This window comes from Ovis canadensis, chromosome 14 (assembly GCF_042477335.2).
Source record: "Ovis canadensis isolate MfBH-ARS-UI-01 breed Bighorn chromosome 14, ARS-UI_OviCan_v2, whole genome shotgun sequence".
Lineage (NCBI taxonomy): Eukaryota > Metazoa > Chordata > Mammalia > Artiodactyla > Bovidae > Ovis > Ovis canadensis.
The window spans coordinates 68,832,507-68,842,111 of NC_091258.1; the positions used below are offsets into that span (position 1 = coordinate 68,832,507).

Consider the following 9,605-nt stretch of genomic DNA (forward strand, 5'->3'; position numbering starts at 1 on the left):
AATAATAACAGATAAGAACCCACAGAATAAAATAAGAATCTATGAATCCACAGTGATATAAATAAGGAAAAGGAAAATCTCTTCCTTACAGTAAAATACAAACTAATAAATGCATAGGAATGATGAAATTAGAAAATTATCATTTGCCATGAGTAATAATTGACTTGAGCAAGAATTGTTCATCATTGCTCATGCAAGAAAGTTTGACAGGGACAAAAATAAGTGCTTAGTATTAATATGTTTCCCCACAAGATACTCTCCTCCCCATCAAATAGAAAAATAGTATCTTTACAGTGTTAAACACTATCTTAACCACATAATGAAAGTCAATTGATACCATTTGCTTCCTGATATGAGGCACTGAGAAGAACACAACATCATTTCAGTGGTATTCTTGCCAAAAATGTACGATCAGAATCTAATTATGAAGAAATATCACCAACCCAAACTGACAGACATTCTATAAATAACTGACCTCTATTCATTAAAAATGTTGAAGTCAAGAAGACAAGAAAAGACAAAAGAATTTTAAGTCCAAAATTACAATTGTAAGCCTGAAAGTATGTCAAAATAAGAAATTAATGCTGGAACTTGAAAAACATCTGGGTTTGGACTTCTAGTGTCTGATTCTCATGTAAGGAGCTTGTAAGGAGGGCCTGCCACTCCATCTTAATAAGTAAAAATCTAAAAAGACTGAAAAACCAGCAACTCTTGTTGGATCCCTAAGGGAAGTGAGGACAGAGGGAAAATCACTGCCCTTAAGACTGGAGAGACAGACAGGCAAATACAAAAATTCACTGAATAACAATATCAGAGGAAAAAATCCCCTTGGGTTTCCAGCAAGGGAAGGGGGAAAAAGAACCATGTTAGTGTTATCATATTTTCATAATTTAAAAATGAAGAAAAAGAACCATTTTGAACCAATCTAGAACACTCTGTTCTTAATAATGCTTGCCCTCAAGAGAAACTAGTCAACCAGAGCCTCATCTGTTAATATCAGAGTCAAATTGACCTAGGGTAAGGAAATACCCAACTCCAGCCCACTCTAGACACCCTGTCCCACCTAAAAGGGAAGGGGAAAAACAAAAACCTGAGAAACATTTGTAAAGTTCACAGTCCAGAAACACAGGCACTAAAAGACTGAGATCTAGTCACAGGATTACTGAACATTTCCCCTTGTCCTACAGCTCACCACATTACTAAAGGCTGATTTACAGCAGTTTACCATTACATCAAGTTCACGCTATCAAGGGAAAAATTAAAAGGCACACCAAAAAGTAAAAAAAACAATTTGAAGAGAGAACAAGGATTAGAACCAGACATGGTTGAGATGTTGAAATCATCAGACCAGGGATTTGAAATAATTATGGTTAATATGTTAAGGGCTCTAATAGATTAAGTAGACAGCATGCAAGAACAGATGGGCAATGTGAGCAGAAAGATGGAAATCCGATGAAAGAACCAAAAAGGACTGACAGAGATTTTAAAAAATACTGTAACAGAAATGAAAAATATTTTTGATAGGTTTTATTTGTAGACCAAACATGGCTGAGAAAATAATCTTTGAGCCTGAGAATATCTCGAATAGAAGCCTCCAAATCTGAAAAGCAAAGAGAACAAAGACTGAAAATCAGCAGGCAGAAAATAAGTAAAGATATAGTTAAACTCAACAATACCACCAATCAAAACGATATAACTGGCATTTACAGATTACTTCATCCAGTAACAGCAGAATACACATTTTCCTCAAGTTCATTCGCCACAACAGACTACATTCTGAGCCATAAAACACCTTAACAAATTTCAGATTTGTTATTTGAAGTCATACAATGTCTGCCTTCAGTCCACAATCAAATTAAACTAGAACTAGATGAAATAGACTGATTCCTTGAAAGACACAGTCTTCCAAAACTCATATAAGAAGAAACAATCTAAATAGGTCTGTCTCTATTAAAGAAGTTGAACAAATAATAACCTTCCAAAACAGAAAGCACAAGAACCAGATGGGTTCACTATTGAATTCTACCAACAACTTAGGGAAGACACTATACTGATTTTCTACAATCTCTTGAAGGATAGAAGCAGAGGGAATAATTCTATGAGACCAGCATTACCTAGACACCAAAACAAAGATATTACAGAAAAAGAAAACTATTAATTAATATCTCTCATAAACATAGTTGCAAAAATCCTCAACAAAATATTAGCAAATACAACCCAACAATGTATAAAAAGAATTATACATCTTGACCAAGTAGGACTTATCCCATGTATCCCATGTAGATAAGGCTGAATGAATACAACATTCAAAAAGCAATTAATGCAACAACAGGCCCATGAAAAGATGCTCAACGTCATTATTAGAGAAATGCAAACCAAAACTATAATGAGGTACCACCTCACACCAGTCAGAATGGCTATCATTTTAAAAATCTACAAATAACAAATGCTGGAGAGGGTGTAGAAAAAAGGGTCTCTACCCCTCCTACATTATTCGTGGGAATGTAAATTGGTGCAAGTCACTATGAAAAACAGTATGGAGGCTTCTCAAGAAACTAAAAATAAAGTAGCCATATGATCCAACAATCTTGCTCCTGGGTATATATCCAGACCAGACAAAACTATAACTCAAAGAGATACATGCACTCTAATGTTCATAGCAGCACTACTTACGATAGCCAAGACATGGAAGCAATCTAAATGTCCATCGACAGATAACAGCATAAAGAAAATATGGTATAAATACACAATGAAATACTACTCAGCCATTAAAAAGAATGAAATAATGTCATTTAATGGGTGGACCTAGAGATTATCATGTGTGCTTAGTCGTTCAGTCATGTCTGACTCTGTGACACCATGGACTGCAGCCCACCAGGCTCCTTGGTCCATGGGGATTCTCCAGGCAAGAATATTAGAGTGTGTTGTCATGCCCTCCACCAGGGGATCTTCCCAACCCAGGGATCAAACCCAGGTCTTCCACACTGAGCCACCAGGGAAGCCCAAGAATACTAGAGTGGGTAGTCTATCCCTTCTCCAGGGGATTTTTCCCAACCCAGGAATCAAACCAGTCCTCTCGCATTGCAGGTGGATTCTTTACCAGCTGAGCCCAGAGATTACCAGCTGAGTGACCAGGGAAGCCCAGATAAGCGTAAATCAGAAAAAGAAAGACAAATAACATATGATACCATTTATATGTGAAATCTATCAATAAAGTAAGACACAAATGAACTTATCTATGAAACAGAAACAGATTCAGAGACACAGAGGACAGACATATGGCTGCCAAGGAGGAGATGGGGCGGGGGAGGATAGGACTGAGAGTTTGCAATGAGTAGATGCAAACTGTATATGAAAACCATATACAAGATGAATAAATAACCATGTCCTGTTGTATGGCACAGGGGACTATATACAATATCCTATGATAAAACCTAATGGAAAAGTATATGAAAAATGTATACATGTATAACAGGATCACTTTGCTGAACATCTGAAACTTAAAAAACATAGCAAATCAACTTTACTTCAGTAAAATTTTTAAAAAATAAAATAAAATTGTCAAGCAGAACTGCATTAAATTTCATTGGATGGTCTAATGATATAACAGAAAAAACAGTAAACTTCAAGATGCACTCATATAAATCATCTAATTTCTGAAAGAAAAAGAGGGAGGAAAACACGAAAGTCATAATCTTAGGGACCTGGGTGGCCAATCAAAAGATCTAACAATGGATAAGTAGTGGCCTTAAAGGAGAGAAAAGAATGAAAATAGGTCAGAAAAACATATTTGAAGAAATAATGGCAGAAAACTCCCCAAATTTGGTGAGATAGATTTTTATTTAAAGAAGCTTAAAGAGTGCCACATAGGATAAACACAAAGAGAAAAATGTCAAATATGAGCACCGTAAATCTGCTGGAAATCAAAGATAAAGAGAAAAATCTTGAAGGCAGCCACAGAAAAAGAACACATTACATACAAGGGAACAGTACTAAATTCTATGTACTTGTCATCAGAAGTTATGGAGGCCAAAGGGAATGGAACAATATCTTCAAAGCACAAAAAAAGGGGAAAAAAGACTGCCTATCAGAATTCTATAATCAATAAAAATATCCTTAAAAAAAAAAACAAAGAAGAAGCTGCAGACTTCCCTGATGGTCCAGTGGTCAAGAATGGACCTGGCAATGAAGGGGTCACAGGGTCAATCCCTGGTCCAGGAAAATCCCACATGCTGCAGGGCAGCTAAGACTGTGGGCCACAACTACTGAAGCCTGTGCATCGTAGAATACTCCGCAACAGGAGAAACCACCACAACGAGAGAGAAAGACCACATGCAGCAACAAAGACTCAGCACAGCCAAAAATAAATAATTAATTAATCCCACATGCTGCAGGGCAGCTAAGCCTGTGGGCCACAACTACTGAAGCCTGTGCATCGTAGAATACTCCGCAACAGGAGAAACCACCACAACGAGAGAGAAAGACCACATGCAGCAACAAAGACCCAGCACAGCCCAAAATAAATAAATAATTAATTTTTAAAACAGATTTTAAAAATTTTTTAAAGTTTGTTCTTTAAAAAGGAGACCAAACAAAAACATATTCAAATAAAGAAAGACTCAGAGAATTCATCACAGCAGACCCACAAAACAAAAGATGATGAAATTAGTTCTGAGAATGAAGGTAACAATATCAGAGGGAAATTCAGATCTTCAAGAACAAATAATGTTGGAGACTGTAGGTGGGAAACAGTAAAACTATATTTTCCCCTTACTTCTTTAAAATACATATGAATTTTTAAAACAAAACTTACTTGTGAATTTTTAAAACAAAATTATAATTTTAAAAAACAAAAATTATAATTGTACCAATCATAAAAAAGAACAAAATAATGCCATTTGCAGCAACATGGATGGACCTAGAGATCGTCATACTGAGTGAAGTAACTCAGACAGACAAAGACAAATATCATAAGATATCTCTTATATTTGGAATCTAAAAAATGGTACAAATGAACTTATTTACAAAACAGAAATAATGTCATAGATATAGAAAATAAACTTATGGTTACCAATGGGGGAAGGGAGGGACAGATAAATTGGGAGATTAGGACTGACATATACATACTACTATATATAAAATACATAATTAATAAGCACAAGGAACTTTACTTAATACTCTGTAATGATGTATATGAGAAAAGAATCTAAAAAGAGTGGAGATATATATATATACATATATATATATACATATATATGTATGTATAACTAATTGAGAGTCCCTTGGACTGCAAGGAGATCCAACCAGTCTATCCTAAAGGAGATCAGTCCTGGGTGTTCATTGAAGGGACTGATGTTGAAGCTGAAATTCCAATACTTTGGCCACTTGATGCACAGGGCTGACTCATTTGAAAAGACCCTGATGCTGGGAAAGATTGAGGGCAGGTGGAGAAGGAGATGACAGAGGATGAGATAGTTGGATGGTATCATCGACTCGATGGACATGGGTTTGGGTGGTCTCTGGGACTTGGTGATGGACAGGGAGGCCTGGCGTGCTTCGGTTCATGGGGTCACAAAGAGTCGGACACAACTGAGCGACTGAACTGAACTGAATTGATTCACTTTGCTGTACAGCAGAAACTAACACAACATTATAAATCAACTATACTCCAATAAAAATTAATTAGAAAACAAACAAAAAGTTTATAAGTTGTAGGCTTTATACTGCATAGTAGATTGAAAGTCGAAAAAATGTGAAAAACATATTGAAAGCAGTGGGGCATACACTGGACATATACAATTGCAAGATATCTACATCATATGTGAATTGATAAAATATTCTCTCTAAATAGACTATAAAAAATTAAGAATATGACTTGTAATCCCTAGACAACTGCTAAATAAATGTTACAAAGAGTTACAGTTACCAAAGCAAAAGATAAATTAAAATGAATACTAAAAAACTATTCAAACTATCTAAAAGAAGATAGAAAAAACAGAAGCGTAAAATGGACAAAAAGAAAAATAATAAAATGGAAGACTAAAATCCAACCATATCATTTACATTAAAGGTTTTTAATTTAAGCATTCCAATTAAAAGGCAAAATTCGTCAGGATGAATAAAAAAGCCAGACCCAATTATATGCTTGTGAAGAGATATGCTGTTAAGTTCAAAGATACAGACAGATGAAATTCAACTACTAGAAAAAGTTATATCATGCAAAACTTTTTTCGAGTAGGTAAGTCTTTATTTTTCACACACCATTCTCAAACATACTATTATGTGTGTGTGTGTGCTCAGTCACTCAGTCATGTTCGACTCTTTGTGACCCCATAGACTATAGCATGCCAGTCTCCTCTGTCCATGGAATCTCCCAGGTAAGGAGACTAGAGTCGGTTACCATTTCCTTTTTCAGGGGATCTTCCCGACCCAGGGATTGAACCTACAATGGCAGGCAGATTCTTTACCACTGAACCACCAGGGAAGCCCAGTGGCCCTATTAGTATAACAAAATTATGTTTGAGATAAAGAATATTATCAGATATAAAGAAGGACATTTATTCATAACAAAAGGTCAATTCATCAGGAAGGTAATATTTACAAATGTGTTCAAACATAAACGTCTCAAAATACATGAAGCAAAGGTTTACAAAAATTAAAGAAAAAATAAATTCCAAAATCATAATATTAATAGAAGTTAGCACTCTTTCAGTAACTGGCAGGAAAAAAGACGACGAAAATATCAGTAAAGATGAAGATCCAAAAACGCTATCAGCAGCTTTGGCCTAATTGATATTTATAGAACCTCAGAACTGCAGAACACGCATCGACCATAAAACACATATCAATAAATTCTTGAGGATTAAAATCACAGAGTATATTCTCTGACTACATGTTAGTAAATTTAAAATCAATAACAACATATTTAAGAAAACTTCAAATACTTGGAAATTGAAGAAAACTGGAACTTTCCTTGATGGTCCAGTGGCTAAGACTTTGTGCTCCCAATGCAGGGGGTCCAGGATTCAATCCCCAGTCAGGGAAGTAGATTCCACATTCTGCAACTTAAGATCCCAAATGCCACAACAAAAATAAAAAATCCCGTGTGCCACAACTGAGACTTGGCACAGCCAAATAAATAAAATATTTTTAAAAAGAATATATTACTAAACAATCCAGAGGTCAAAGAATAAATCACAAAAAAATATTGTAAAAAATTTGAAACTGAAGGATAATAAAATTATAAAATGCCAAAATTTGTGGAATATAGCAAAAGCAATGCTTTGAGAGAATTTTATAACTTTACACGCTGACATTAGAACAGAAAAGAGGTTTAAAATCATTGTCTGAGGGATTGCTCTGGTGGTCCGGTGGTTAAGAATCCACCTGCCAAGGCAGTGGACACTGGCTCAATCCCTGGTCCAGGAGCTCAAATCCCACATGCCCACGGGGCAACTAAGCCCATGTCCCACAGCTGCTGGGCCCACGTGCCATAGAGCCCATTCTCCACCATAAGAGAAGCCACCACAGTAAGAAGCCTGGGCACCACAACTAGAGAGTAGCCCCTACTCACCACCACTGGACAAAGCCCGAGTGCAGCAACAGAGAACCCAAGCGCCACCCTGAAGACCCAGTGCAGCCAGAAATAAATGAATAGAGGGTGGAGCAGAAAACAGACAGCTGAGCAAAGTAAGAAAGCCAAAACTGGTTCTTTGAAATGATCAACAAAATGGGTAAACCCCACAACAGACTGATTGGACAAAAAGAGATATGTACATCACCAATATTGGGGATGAAAGAGGATTATTACTACATATCCTATATACATTAAAAGGACAATAAGAAAATATTTCATGCCAACAAACTTAACAACTTAGATGAAATGGGGGAACTCCTTAAAAATACAACTTAACAAAATTGATATCAATGACATGGGAAATCTGTATAGTCCTATGACTATTAAATAAATTGCATTCCTTATCAAAATCCCTCCCACCGAGAAAATTTCAGGCCCAGATGGTTTCAATTAGTGAATTTCATAGAATATTGGAAGAAAAAAATAACACCAAGTTTAAGTACTTTCGAAAACAGAAGAAAAGGAAACACTTCCCAGTCCATTTTATAAGGCTACCATCACCCTAATGACTAAACTTGATAAAGATATTAGTAAAAGAGACCATTTAAGACCAATATCTTCATGAACATAGATGAAGACAAAAATCCTCAACAAAAATTACAAAGCAAATCCTGAAGTATACAAAAGGGGTCATAATTAATGATAACATGGAGTTTGTCCCAGAAATGCATGGTTGATTTAACATATAAAAGTAGCAATGTAGCGAACTTCCCTGGCAGTCCAAAGCTTAAGATTCCGTGCTCCCAATGCAGGTGTGCTGCTTTGACCCTTGATTGGAGGACTAAGATCCTGCACATCCCACCACGTGGCAAAAAAAGTAGCAATGTAATTCGGAAACAAACCCATAAGCATATGGACTTTGATTTTTGAAACAGAGTACAAAGACATCCAACTGGAAAAGAAAAGTCCTTTCTGGAATAACTGAATTATCCAAATAGGAAAAAAAAAAGAATGAAACTCAAATCCTATTTCATGCTATACACAAAGACTAATTTTATATGAATCATCAATCTAAATGTAAAATCTAATACTAAAAAGCATTTAAAAGAAAACCTAAGAGCCTCCAACAGGCGCAGAGTCACTTCTGGAAGTAACATCATGATGGCTGCCCAAGGAGAACCCCAAGTTCAGTTCAAACTTGTATTGGTTGGTGATGGTGGTACTGGAAAACTACATTCAGGAAACGTCATCTGACTGGTGAATTTGAGAAGTATGTAGCTACCTTGGGTGTTGAGGTCTATCCTCTCTTGTGTTCCATACCAACAGAGGACCGATAAGTTCAAAGTATGGGATACAACCAGTCAGGAGAAATTTGGTGGACTGAGAGATGGCTATGATATACAAGCTTAGTGTGCCATTATAAGGTTTGATGTAACATCAAGAGTTTACTTACAAGAATATGCCTAACTGGCATAGAGATCTGGTAGGAGTGTGTGAGAACATCCTGATTGTGTTGTGTGGCAACAAAGTGGATATTAAGGACAGAAAGGTTAAGGCAAAGCCAATTGTCTTCCACCAAAAGAAGAATCTTCAGTACTATGACATTTCTGCCAAAAGTAACTACAACTTGGAAAATCCCTTCCTCTGGCTTACCAGAAAACTGACTGGAGACCCTAACTTGGAGTTTGTCGCCATGCCTGCTCTTGCCCCGCCAGAGGTGGTCATGGACCCAGCCTCGGCAGCACAGTACGAGCTTGATTTAGAGGTTGCTCAGACAACTGCTCTCCCAGATGAAGATGATGACCTGTGAGAAAGTGAGGCCGGGGCCCAGCGTCAGAAGTCTAGTTATATAGGCAACTGTCCTGTGATGTCAGCGGTGCAGGTTGTTTGCCACTTTATTAAATAGCTAAGCAGAACGTGTGCTTAATCTTTGGATGCTAAAGGAGATGGATGGGTTTTGGGGTGAATGTGGCAGTTAAAAAAAAAAACCTTCATTTTTTGGACCTGCATATTTAGGTGTTTTGGAACG

The 9,605-nt window shown here is 36.6% G+C and overlaps 1 pseudogene; it reads left to right on the top strand.

Moving 5' to 3' along the window:
* The first annotated feature begins 8,737 nt into the window (after nucleotides 1–8,737).
* Nucleotides 8,738–9,386, top strand: LOC138419480 (GTP-binding nuclear protein Ran-like; annotated as a pseudogene).
* The last annotated feature ends 219 nt before the right edge of the window (nucleotides 9,387–9,605 follow it).